Consider the following 9,329-nt stretch of genomic DNA (forward strand, 5'->3'; position numbering starts at 1 on the left):
CTGACACCTGGGCAGTGTTGTCTGCGTCGCTTTCACACTCCTACACGTGATTGCGTAACATCTCCTACAGCTCTCAGCTTGACTTGTCTCGACTTTGCTCGACTGACGCTACGCTGACGCTAGCAGGCAGCGATATTTACCACGATCGCCTCGACATACAGCTGCGAGAAGCACAGGAGTAACAAAGCACTCCACGATGCGGCGACATACGAAATCCACTGCCCAGCTACGCGTCGGAAACTAACAAAATGCCGACCCTGCCAGGATTCGAACCTGGAATCTTCTGATCCGTAGTCAGACGCGTTATCCGTTGCGCCACAGGGCCACCGGCAGCGTTTTGTCTACGAGACAAGTGCAATTCGCTAAGAAAAGTGTTCTCCACGGCTCAGCAAGCTCCCAAGGAAGGTACCTCTCGTCCAGCTGCGTGGCCGCAGTGCGCCTGCAGAGCTTAGAGCTAGCCACGCATCTGCTCTCGCTGTTCGACAGGTAGCAGAAGGCGAGGCGCGCTTTTTCGCACGTTTTCTCGACGACGAGAGCCGGTTGATGTGCATGTAAGCGTAGCATATGAAACAAGAATAGCACGAAGCATTCGTAGTCAGGTGCCAAAGTCTCAGTATGGCATCAGGTGGCGAACATATGTTTCTGTGGCCACCACTGGTTTGCAGCAAAGTGAATACCACTAACTGAGAGCTGTGAGTCGTAGCCCCAGTGGCGCAATTGGTTAGCGCACGGTACTTATAAGGCAGTAGCCGTGAGCAATGCCGGGGTTGTGAGTTCGAGCCTCACGTGGGGCATACTTTTATTTCGTACAACAGTCTCTGACAGCAACAGGAGGCTACGTTCGAGATGTATCAGCTATTTGAGTAATATAATCGTGCATTCGATAAGGTAGCTGCGTCTTCCTCGGTAGTATAGTGGTTAGTATCCCCGCCTGTCACGCGGGAGACCGGGGTTCGATTCCCCGCCGGGGAGACAAATCCGATTTTTAATTGCTGCACTATCACTCGCCGAACATAGTGTAGGACGTTTGCAGGTACTACCAACATGTGTCCCCCACACAGGCAGCTGTCTACAGCGCATCCTCGGTAGTATAGTGGTTAGTATCCCCGCCTGTCACGCGGGAGACCGGGGTTCGATTCCCCGCCGGGGAGATGCGATTTTTATCTCACAAACCTGTTCGAGAGTTGCGCGTATGGGGATCGGAAGAGCATAAAGTTTGCGATCAATGAGTGTAGTTGGTGCAAAATCTAACAAAATGCTACATCTTAGCAAGTGGTTCTTGCATTCTTCACACTTCAGGGTTTGCTGCTGAGGCTGAATCAAAGCACCCAGCCGACGCTCTGGGCGTAATAATCGAGCTCGACACAGTCTGCAAAAGAAATAATTTTAGCAGAGCGTGGTTTCGATCCACGGACCTCTGGGTTATGGGCCCAGCACGCTTCCACTGCGCCACTCTGCTGTCTGCGAGAGTACTGGCTCTTCGTCACATCACGTCTGACACCTGGGCAGTGTTGTCTGCGTCGCTTTCACACTCCTACACGTGATTGCGTAACATCTCCTACAGCTCTCAGCTTGACTTGTCTCGACTTTGCTCGACTGACGCTACGCTGACGCTAGCAGGCAGCGATATTTACCACGATCGCCTCGACATGCAGCTGCGAGAAGCACAGGAGTAACAAAGCACTCCACGATGCGGCGACATACGAAATCCACTGCCCAGCTACGCGTCGGAAACTAACAAAGTGCCGACCCTGCCAGGATTCGAACCTGGAATCTTCTGATCCGTAGTCAGACGCGTTATCCGTTGCGCCACAGGGCCACCGGCAGCGTTTTGTCTACGAGACAAGTGCAATTCGCTAAGAAAAGTGTTCTCCACGGCTCAGCAAGCTCCCAAGGAAGGTACCTCTCGTCCAGCTGCGTGGCCGCAGTGCGCCTGCAGAGCTTAGAGCTAGCCACGCATCTGCTCTCGCTGTTCGACAGGTAGCAGAAGGCGAGGCGCGCTTTTTCGCACGTTTTCTCGACGACGAGAGCCGGTTGATGTGCATGTAAGCGTAGCATATGAAACAAGAATAGCACGAAGCATTCGTAGTCAGGTGCCAAAGTCTCAGTATGGCATCAGGTGGCGAACATATGTTTCTGTGGCCACCACTGGTTTGCAGCAAAGTGAATACCACTAACTGAGAGCTGTGAGTCGTAGCCCCAGTGGCGCAATTGGTTAGCGCACGGTACTTATAAGGCAGTAGCCGTGAGCAATGCCGGGGTTGTGAGTTCGAGCCTCACGTGGGGCATACTTTTATTTCGTACAACAGTCTCTGACAGCAACAGGAGGCTACGTTCGAGATGTATCAGCTATTTGAGTAATATAATCGTGCATTCGATACGGTAGCTGCGTCTTCCTCGGTAGTATAGTGGTTAGTATCCCCGCCTGTCACGCGGGAGACCGGGGTTCGATTCCCCGCCGGGAAGACAAATCCGATTTTTAATTGCTGCACTATCACTCGCCGAACATAGTGTAGGACGTTTGCAGGTACTACCAACATGTGTCCCCCACACAGGCAGCTGTCTACAGCGCATCCTCGCTAGTATAGTGGTTAGTATCCCCGCCTGTCACGCGGGAGACCGGGGTTCGATTCCCCGCCGGGGAGATGCGATTTTTATCTCACAAACCTGTTCGAGAGTAGCGCGTATGGGGATCGGAAGAGCATAAAGTTTGCGATCAGTGAGTGTAGTTGGTGCAAAATCTAACAAAATGCTACATCTTAGCAAGTGGTTCTTGCATTCTTCACACTTCAGGGTTTGCTGCTGAGGCTGAATCAAAGCACCCAGCCGACGCTCTGGGCGTAATAATCGAGCTCGACACAGTCTGCAAAAGAAATAATTTTAGCAGAGCGTGGTTTCGATCCACGGACCTCTGGGTTATGGGCCCAGCACGCTTCCACTGCGCCACTCTGCTGTCTGCGAGAGTACTGGCTCTTCGTCACATCACGTCTGACACCTGGGCAGTGTTGTCTGCGTCGCTTTCACACTCCTACACGTGATTGCGTAACATCTCCTACAGCTCTCAGCTTGACTTGTCTCGACTTTGCTCGACTGACGCTACGCTGACGCTAGCAGGCAGCGATATTTACCACGATCGCCTCGACATACAGCTGCGAGAAGCACAGGAGTAACAAAGCACTCCACGATGCGGCGACATACGAAATCCACTGCCCAGCTACGCGTCGGAAACTAACAAAGTGCCGACCCTGCCAGGATTCGAACCTGGAATCTTCTGATCCGTAGTCAGACGCGTTATCCGTTGCGCCACAGGGCCACCGGCAGCGTTTTGTCTACGAGACAAGTGCAATTCGCTAAGAAAAGTGTTCTCCACGGCTCAGCAAGCTCCCAAGGAAGGTACCTCTCGTCCAGCTGCGTGGCCGCAGTGCGCCTGCAGAGCTTAGAGCTAGCCACGCATCTGCTCTCGCTGTTCGACAGGTAGCAGAAGGCGAGGCGCGCTTTTTCGCACGTTTTCTCGACGACGAGAGCCGGTTGATGTGCATGTAAGCGTAGCATATGAAACAAGAATAGCACGAAGCATTCGTAGTCAGGTGCCAAAGTCTCAGTATGGCATCAGGTGGCGAACATATGTTTCTGTGGCCACCACTGGTTTGCAGCAAAGTGAATACCACTAACTGAGAGCTGTGAGTCGTAGCCCCAGTGGCGCAATTGGTTAGCGCACGGTACTTATAAGGCAGTAGCCGTGAGCAATGCCGGGGTTGTGAGTTCGAGCCTCACGTGGGGCATACTTTTATTTCGTACAACAGTCTCTGACAGCAACAGGAGGCTACGTTCGAGATGTATCAGCTATTTGAGTAATATAATCGTGCATTCGATAAGGTAGCTGCGTCTTCCTCGGTAGTATAGTGGTTAGTATCCCCGCCTGTCACGCGGGAGACCGGGGTTCGATTCCCCGCCGGGGAGACAAATCCGATTTTTAATTGCTGCACTATCACTCGCCGAACATAGTGTAGGACGTTTGCAGGTACTACCAACATGTGTCCCCCACACAGGCAGCTGTCTACAGCGCATCCTCGGTAGTATAGTGGTTAGTATCCCCGCCTGTCACGCGGGAGACCGGGGTTCGATTCCCCGCCGGGGAGATGCGATTTTTATCTCACAAACCTGTTCGAGAGTTGCGCGTATGGGGATCGGAAGAGCATAAAGTTTGCGATCAATGAGTGTAGTTGGTGCAAAATCTAACAAAATGCTACATCTTAGCAAGTGGTTCTTGCATTCTTCACACTTCAGGGTTTGCTGCTGAGGCTGAATCAAAGCACCCAGCCGACGCTCTGGGCGTAATAATCGAGCTCGACACAGTCTGCAAAAGAAATAATTTTAGCAGAGCGTGGTTTCGATCCACGGACCTCTGGGTTATGGGCCCAGCACGCTTCCACTGCGCCACTCTGCTGTCTGCGAGAGTACTGGCTCTTCGTCACATCACGTCTGACACCTGGGCAGTGTTGTCTGCGTCGCTTTCACACTCCTACACGTGATTGCGTAACATCTCCTACAGCTCTCAGCTTGACTTGTCTCGACTTTGCTCGACTGACGCTACGCTGACGCTAGCAGGCAGCGATATTTACCACGATCGCCTCGACATGCAGCTGCGAGAAGCACAGGAGTAACAAAGCACTCCACGATGCGGCGACATACGAAATCCACTGCCCAGCTACGCGTCGGAAACTAACAAAGTGCCGACCCTGCCAGGATTCGAACCTGGAATCTTCTGATCCGTAGTCAGACGCGTTATCCGTTGCGCCACAGGGCCACCGGCAGCGTTTTGTCTACGAGACAAGTGCAATTCGCTAAGAAAAGTGTTCTCCACGGCTCAGCAAGCTCCCAAGGAAGGTACCTCTCGTCCAGCTGCGTGGCCGCAGTGCGCCTGCAGAGCTTAGAGCTAGCCACGCATCTGCTCTCGCTGTTCGACAGGTAGCAGAAGGCGAGGCGCGCTTTTTCGCACGTTTTCTCGACGACGAGAGCCGGTTGATGTGCATGTAAGCGTAGCATATGAAACAAGAATAGCACGAAGCATTCGTAGTCAGGTGCCAAAGTCTCAGTATGGCATCAGGTGGCGAACATATGTTTCTGTGGCCACCACTGGTTTGCAGCAAAGTGAATACCACTAACTGAGAGCTGTGAGTCGTAGCCCCAGTGGCGCAATTGGTTAGCGCACGGTACTTATAAGGCAGTAGCCGTGAGCAATGCCGGGGTTGTGAGTTCGAGCCTCACGTGGGGCATACTTTTATTTCGTACAACAGTCTCTGACAGCAACAGGAGGCTACGTTCGAGATGTATCAGCTATTTGAGTAATATAATCGTGCATTCGATACGGTAGCTGCGTCTTCCTCGGTAGTATAGTGGTTAGTATCCCCGCCTGTCACGCGGGAGACCGGGGTTCGATTCCCCGCCGGGAAGACAAATCCGATTTTTAATTGCTGCACTATCACTCGCCGAACATAGTGTAGGACGTTTGCAGGTACTACCAACATGTGTCCCCCACACAGGCAGCTGTCTACAGCGCATCCTCGCTAGTATAGTGGTTAGTATCCCCGCCTGTCACGCGGGAGACCGGGGTTCGATTCCCCGCCGGGGAGATGCGATTTTTATCTCACAAACCTGTTCGAGAGTAGCGCGTATGGGGATCGGAAGAGCATAAAGTTTGCGATCAGTGAGTGTAGTTGGTGCAAAATCTAACAAAATGCTACATCTTAGCAAGTGGTTCTTGCATTCTTCACACTTCAGGGTTTGCTGCTGAGGCTGAATCAAAGCACCCAGCCGACGCTCTGGGCGTAATAATCGAGCTCGACACAGTCTGCAAAAGAAATAATTTTAGCAGAGCGTGGTTTCGATCCACGGACCTCTGGGTTATGGGCCCAGCACGCTTCCACTGCGCCACTCTGCTGTCTGCGAGAGTACTGGCTCTTCGTCACATCACGTCTGACACCTGGGCAGTGTTGTCTGCGTCGCTTTCACACTCCTACACGTGATTGCGTAACATCTCCTACAGCTCTCAGCTTGACTTGTCTCGACTTTGCTCGACTGACGCTACGCTGACGCTAGCAGGCAGCGATATTTACCACGATCGCCTCGACATACAGCTGCGAGAAGCACAGGAGTAACAAAGCACTCCACGATGCGGCGACATACGAAATCCACTGCCCAGCTACGCGTCGGAAACTAACAAAATGCCGACCCTGCCAGGATTCGAACCTGGAATCTTCTGATCCGTAGTCAGACGCGTTATCCGTTGCGCCACAGGGCCACCGGCAGCGTTTTGTCTACGAGACAAGTGCAATTCGCTAAGAAAAGTGTTCTCCACGGCTCAGCAAGCTCCCAAGGAAGGTACCTCTCGTCCAGCTGCGTGGCCGCAGTGCGCCTGCAGAGCTTAGAGCTAGCCACGCATCTGCTCTCGCTGTTCGACAGGTAGCAGAAGGCGAGGCGCGCTTTTTCGCACGTTTTCTCGACGACGAGAGCCGGTTGATGTGCATGTAAGCGTAGCATATGAAACAAGAATAGCACGAAGCATTCGTAGTCAGGTGCCAAAGTCTCAGTATGGCATCAGGTGGCGAACATATGTTTCTGTGGCCACCACTGGTTTGCAGCAAAGTGAATACCACTAACTGAGAGCTGTGAGTCGTAGCCCCAGTGGCGCAATTGGTTAGCGCACGGTACTTATAAGGCAGTAGCCGTGAGCAATGCCGGGGTTGTGAGTTCGAGCCTCACGTGGGGCATACTTTTATTTCGTACAACAGTCTCTGACAGCAACAGGAGGCTACGTTCGAGATGTATCAGCTATTTGAGTAATATAATCGTGCATTCGATACGGTAGCTGCGTCTTCCTCGGTAGTATAGTGGTTAGTATCCCCGCCTGTCACGCGGGAGACCGGGGTTCGATTCCCCGCCGGGGAGACAAATCCGATTTTTAATTGCTGCACTATCACTCGCCGAACATAGTGTAGGACGTTTGCAGGTACTACCAACATGTGTCCCCCACACAGGCAGCTGTCTACAGCGCATCCTCGCTAGTATAGTGGTTAGTATCCCCGCCTGTCACGCGGGAGACCGGGGTTCGATTCCCCGCCGGGGAGATGCGATTTTTATCTCACAAACCTGTTCGAGAGTTGCGCGTATGGGGATCGGAAGAGCATAAAGTTTGCGATCAATGAGTGTAGTTGGTGCAAAATCTAACAAAATGCTACATCTTAGCAAGTGGTTCTTGCATTCTTCACACTTCAGGGTTTGCTGCTGAGGCTGAATCAAAGCACCCAGCCGACGCTCTGGGCGTAATAATCGAGCTCGACACAGTCTGCAAAAGAAATAATTTTAGCAGAGCGTGGTTTCGATCCACGGACCTCTGGGTTATGGGCCCAGCACGCTTCCACTGCGCCACTCTGCTGTCTGGGAGAGTACTGGCTCTTCGTCACATCACGTCTGACACCTGGGCAGTGTTGTCTGCGTCGCTTTCACACTCCTACACGTGATTGCGTAACATCTCCTACAGCTCTCAGCTTGACTTGTCTCGACTTTGCTCGACTGACGCTACGCTGACGCTAGCAGGCAGCGATATTTACCACGATCGCCCCGACATGCAGCTGCGAGAAGCACAGGAGTAACAAAGCACTCCACGATGCGGCGACATACGAAATCCACTGCCCAGCTACGCGTCGGAAACTAACAAAGTGCCGACCCTGCCAGGATTCGAACCTGGAATCTTCTGATCCGTAGTCAGACGCGTTATCCGTTGCGCCACAGGGCCACCGGCAGCGTTTTGTCTACGAGACAAGTGCAATTCGCTAAGAAAAGTGTTCTCCACGGCTCAGCAAGCTCCCAAGGAAGGTACCTCTCGTCCAGCTGCGTGGCCGCAGTGCGCCTGCAGAGCTTAGAGCTAGCCACGCATCTGCTCTCGCTGTTCGACAGGTAGCAGAAGGCGAGGCGCGCTTTTTCGCACGTTTTCTCGACGACGAGAGCCGGTTGATGTGCATGTAAGCGTAGCATATGAAACAAGAATAGCACGAAGCATTCGTAGTCAGGTGCCAAAGTCTCAGTATGGCATCAGGTGGCGAACATATGTTTCTGTGGCCACCACTGGTTTGCAGCAAAGTGAATACCACTAACTGAGAGCTGTGAGTCGTAGCCCCAGTGGCGCAATTGGTTAGCGCACGGTACTTATAAGGCAGTAGCCGTGAGCAATGCCGGGGTTGTGAGTTCGAGCCTCACGTGGGGCATACTTTTATTTCGTACAACAGTCTCTGACAGCAACAGGAGGCTACGTTCGAGATGTATCAGCTATTTGAGTAATATAATCGTGCATTCGATACGGTAGCTGCGTCTTCCTCGGTAGTATAGTGGTTAGTATCCCCGCCTGTCACGCGGGAGACCGGGGTTCGATTCCCCGCCGGGGAGACAAATCCGATTTTTAATTGCTGCACTATCACTCGCCGAACATAGTGTAGGACGTTTGCAGGTACTACCAACATGTGTCCCCCACACAGGCAGCTGTCTACAGCGCATCCTCGCTAGTATAGTGGTTAGTATCCCCGCCTGTCACGCGGGAGACCGGGGTTCGATTCCCCGCCGGGGAGATGCGATTTTTATCTCACAAACCTGTTCGAGAGTAGCGCGTATGGGGATCGGAAGAGCATAAAGTTTGCGATCAGTGAGTGTAGTTGGTGCAAAATCTAACAAAATGCTACATCTTAGCAAGTGGTTCTTGCATTCTTCACACTTCAGGGTTTGCTGCTGAGGCTGAATCAAAGCACCCAGCCGACGCTCTGGGCGTAATAATCGAGCTCGACACAGTCTGCAAAAGAAATAATTTTAGCAGAGCGTGGTTTCGATCCACGGACCTCTGGGTTATGGGCCCAGCACGCTTCCACTGCGCCACTCTGCTGTCTGCGAGAGTACTGGCTCTTCGTCACATCACGTCTGACACCTGGGCAGTGTTGTCTGCGTCGCTTTCACACTCCTACACGTGATTGCGTAACATCTCCTACAGCTCTCAGCTTGACTTGTCTCGACTTTGCTCGACTGACGCTACGCTGACGCTAGCAGGCAGCGATATTTACCACGATCGCCTCGACATGCAGCTGCGAGAAGCACAGGAGTAACAAAGCACTCCACGATGCGGCGACATACGAAATCCACTGCCCAGCTACGCGTCGGAAACTAACAAAGTGCCGACCCTGCCAGGATTCGAACCTGGAATCTTCTGATCCGTAGTCAGACGCGTTATCCGTTGCGCCACAGGGCCACCGGCAGCGTTTTGTCTACGAGACAAGTGCAATTCGCTA

General features: G+C 52.8%; 31 non-coding genes across 31 annotated transcripts; 18 read left to right on the forward strand and 13 right to left on the reverse strand.

The window, feature by feature from the left end:
* Positions 1-252: 252 nt before the first annotated feature.
* Positions 253-325, reverse strand: Trnar-acg (transfer RNA arginine (anticodon ACG)). Its single transcript has one exon. It is a non-coding gene; the product is annotated as a tRNA-Arg (tRNA).
* A 377-nt stretch (positions 326-702) lies between these two features.
* On the forward strand, positions 703-794 carry Trnai-uau (transfer RNA isoleucine (anticodon UAU)). Its single transcript is given in 2 exon segments — positions 703-740; positions 759-794. It is a non-coding gene; the product is annotated as a tRNA-Ile (tRNA).
* Positions 795-900: 106 nt separating this feature from the next.
* On the forward strand, positions 901-972 carry Trnad-guc (transfer RNA aspartic acid (anticodon GUC)). Its single transcript has one exon. It is a non-coding gene; the product is annotated as a tRNA-Asp (tRNA).
* Positions 973-1,079: 107 nt separating this feature from the next.
* Positions 1,080-1,151, forward strand: Trnad-guc (transfer RNA aspartic acid (anticodon GUC)). The gene has a single exon. It is a non-coding gene; the product is annotated as a tRNA-Asp (tRNA).
* Positions 1,152-1,387: 236 nt separating this feature from the next.
* Positions 1,388-1,459, reverse strand: Trnam-cau (transfer RNA methionine (anticodon CAU)). Its single transcript has one exon. It is a non-coding gene; the product is annotated as a tRNA-Met (tRNA).
* A 287-nt stretch (positions 1,460-1,746) lies between these two features.
* Positions 1,747-1,819, reverse strand: Trnar-acg (transfer RNA arginine (anticodon ACG)). Its single transcript has one exon. It is a non-coding gene; the product is annotated as a tRNA-Arg (tRNA).
* Positions 1,820-2,196: 377 nt separating this feature from the next.
* Positions 2,197-2,288, forward strand: Trnai-uau (transfer RNA isoleucine (anticodon UAU)). The gene is given in 2 exon segments: positions 2,197-2,234; positions 2,253-2,288. It is a non-coding gene; the product is annotated as a tRNA-Ile (tRNA).
* Positions 2,289-2,394: 106 nt separating this feature from the next.
* Positions 2,395-2,466, forward strand: Trnad-guc (transfer RNA aspartic acid (anticodon GUC)). The gene has a single exon. It is a non-coding gene; the product is annotated as a tRNA-Asp (tRNA).
* Positions 2,467-2,573: 107 nt separating this feature from the next.
* On the forward strand, positions 2,574-2,645 carry Trnad-guc (transfer RNA aspartic acid (anticodon GUC)). The gene has a single exon. It is a non-coding gene; the product is annotated as a tRNA-Asp (tRNA).
* A 236-nt stretch (positions 2,646-2,881) lies between these two features.
* Positions 2,882-2,953, reverse strand: Trnam-cau (transfer RNA methionine (anticodon CAU)). Its single transcript has one exon. It is a non-coding gene; the product is annotated as a tRNA-Met (tRNA).
* Positions 2,954-3,240: 287 nt separating this feature from the next.
* On the reverse strand, positions 3,241-3,313 carry Trnar-acg (transfer RNA arginine (anticodon ACG)). Its single transcript has one exon. It is a non-coding gene; the product is annotated as a tRNA-Arg (tRNA).
* A 377-nt stretch (positions 3,314-3,690) lies between these two features.
* Positions 3,691-3,782, forward strand: Trnai-uau (transfer RNA isoleucine (anticodon UAU)). The gene is given in 2 exon segments: positions 3,691-3,728; positions 3,747-3,782. It is a non-coding gene; the product is annotated as a tRNA-Ile (tRNA).
* A 106-nt stretch (positions 3,783-3,888) lies between these two features.
* Positions 3,889-3,960, forward strand: Trnad-guc (transfer RNA aspartic acid (anticodon GUC)). Its single transcript has one exon. It is a non-coding gene; the product is annotated as a tRNA-Asp (tRNA).
* A 107-nt stretch (positions 3,961-4,067) lies between these two features.
* On the forward strand, positions 4,068-4,139 carry Trnad-guc (transfer RNA aspartic acid (anticodon GUC)). The gene has a single exon. It is a non-coding gene; the product is annotated as a tRNA-Asp (tRNA).
* A 236-nt stretch (positions 4,140-4,375) lies between these two features.
* Trnam-cau (transfer RNA methionine (anticodon CAU)) lies at positions 4,376-4,447 on the reverse strand. The gene has a single exon. It is a non-coding gene; the product is annotated as a tRNA-Met (tRNA).
* Positions 4,448-4,734: 287 nt separating this feature from the next.
* On the reverse strand, positions 4,735-4,807 carry Trnar-acg (transfer RNA arginine (anticodon ACG)). Its single transcript has one exon. It is a non-coding gene; the product is annotated as a tRNA-Arg (tRNA).
* Positions 4,808-5,184: 377 nt separating this feature from the next.
* On the forward strand, positions 5,185-5,276 carry Trnai-uau (transfer RNA isoleucine (anticodon UAU)). The gene is given in 2 exon segments: positions 5,185-5,222; positions 5,241-5,276. It is a non-coding gene; the product is annotated as a tRNA-Ile (tRNA).
* A 106-nt stretch (positions 5,277-5,382) lies between these two features.
* On the forward strand, positions 5,383-5,454 carry Trnad-guc (transfer RNA aspartic acid (anticodon GUC)). Its single transcript has one exon. It is a non-coding gene; the product is annotated as a tRNA-Asp (tRNA).
* A 107-nt stretch (positions 5,455-5,561) lies between these two features.
* Positions 5,562-5,633, forward strand: Trnad-guc (transfer RNA aspartic acid (anticodon GUC)). The gene has a single exon. It is a non-coding gene; the product is annotated as a tRNA-Asp (tRNA).
* A 236-nt stretch (positions 5,634-5,869) lies between these two features.
* Trnam-cau (transfer RNA methionine (anticodon CAU)) lies at positions 5,870-5,941 on the reverse strand. Its single transcript has one exon. It is a non-coding gene; the product is annotated as a tRNA-Met (tRNA).
* Positions 5,942-6,228: 287 nt separating this feature from the next.
* Positions 6,229-6,301, reverse strand: Trnar-acg (transfer RNA arginine (anticodon ACG)). The gene has a single exon. It is a non-coding gene; the product is annotated as a tRNA-Arg (tRNA).
* A 377-nt stretch (positions 6,302-6,678) lies between these two features.
* On the forward strand, positions 6,679-6,770 carry Trnai-uau (transfer RNA isoleucine (anticodon UAU)). Its single transcript is given in 2 exon segments — positions 6,679-6,716; positions 6,735-6,770. It is a non-coding gene; the product is annotated as a tRNA-Ile (tRNA).
* A 106-nt stretch (positions 6,771-6,876) lies between these two features.
* Positions 6,877-6,948, forward strand: Trnad-guc (transfer RNA aspartic acid (anticodon GUC)). The gene has a single exon. It is a non-coding gene; the product is annotated as a tRNA-Asp (tRNA).
* Positions 6,949-7,055: 107 nt separating this feature from the next.
* Trnad-guc (transfer RNA aspartic acid (anticodon GUC)) lies at positions 7,056-7,127 on the forward strand. The gene has a single exon. It is a non-coding gene; the product is annotated as a tRNA-Asp (tRNA).
* Positions 7,128-7,363: 236 nt separating this feature from the next.
* Positions 7,364-7,435, reverse strand: Trnam-cau (transfer RNA methionine (anticodon CAU)). Its single transcript has one exon. It is a non-coding gene; the product is annotated as a tRNA-Met (tRNA).
* Positions 7,436-7,722: 287 nt separating this feature from the next.
* Positions 7,723-7,795, reverse strand: Trnar-acg (transfer RNA arginine (anticodon ACG)). The gene has a single exon. It is a non-coding gene; the product is annotated as a tRNA-Arg (tRNA).
* Positions 7,796-8,172: 377 nt separating this feature from the next.
* Positions 8,173-8,264, forward strand: Trnai-uau (transfer RNA isoleucine (anticodon UAU)). Its single transcript is given in 2 exon segments — positions 8,173-8,210; positions 8,229-8,264. It is a non-coding gene; the product is annotated as a tRNA-Ile (tRNA).
* A 106-nt stretch (positions 8,265-8,370) lies between these two features.
* Trnad-guc (transfer RNA aspartic acid (anticodon GUC)) lies at positions 8,371-8,442 on the forward strand. The gene has a single exon. It is a non-coding gene; the product is annotated as a tRNA-Asp (tRNA).
* A 107-nt stretch (positions 8,443-8,549) lies between these two features.
* Positions 8,550-8,621, forward strand: Trnad-guc (transfer RNA aspartic acid (anticodon GUC)). Its single transcript has one exon. It is a non-coding gene; the product is annotated as a tRNA-Asp (tRNA).
* Positions 8,622-8,857: 236 nt separating this feature from the next.
* On the reverse strand, positions 8,858-8,929 carry Trnam-cau (transfer RNA methionine (anticodon CAU)). The gene has a single exon. It is a non-coding gene; the product is annotated as a tRNA-Met (tRNA).
* Positions 8,930-9,216: 287 nt separating this feature from the next.
* Positions 9,217-9,289, reverse strand: Trnar-acg (transfer RNA arginine (anticodon ACG)). Its single transcript has one exon. It is a non-coding gene; the product is annotated as a tRNA-Arg (tRNA).
* Between the last annotated feature and the right edge of the window lie 40 nt (positions 9,290-9,329).

Source organism: Schistocerca cancellata, chromosome 9 (assembly GCF_023864275.1).
Source record: "Schistocerca cancellata isolate TAMUIC-IGC-003103 chromosome 9, iqSchCanc2.1, whole genome shotgun sequence".
Classification (NCBI taxonomy): domain Eukaryota; kingdom Metazoa; phylum Arthropoda; class Insecta; order Orthoptera; family Acrididae; genus Schistocerca; species Schistocerca cancellata.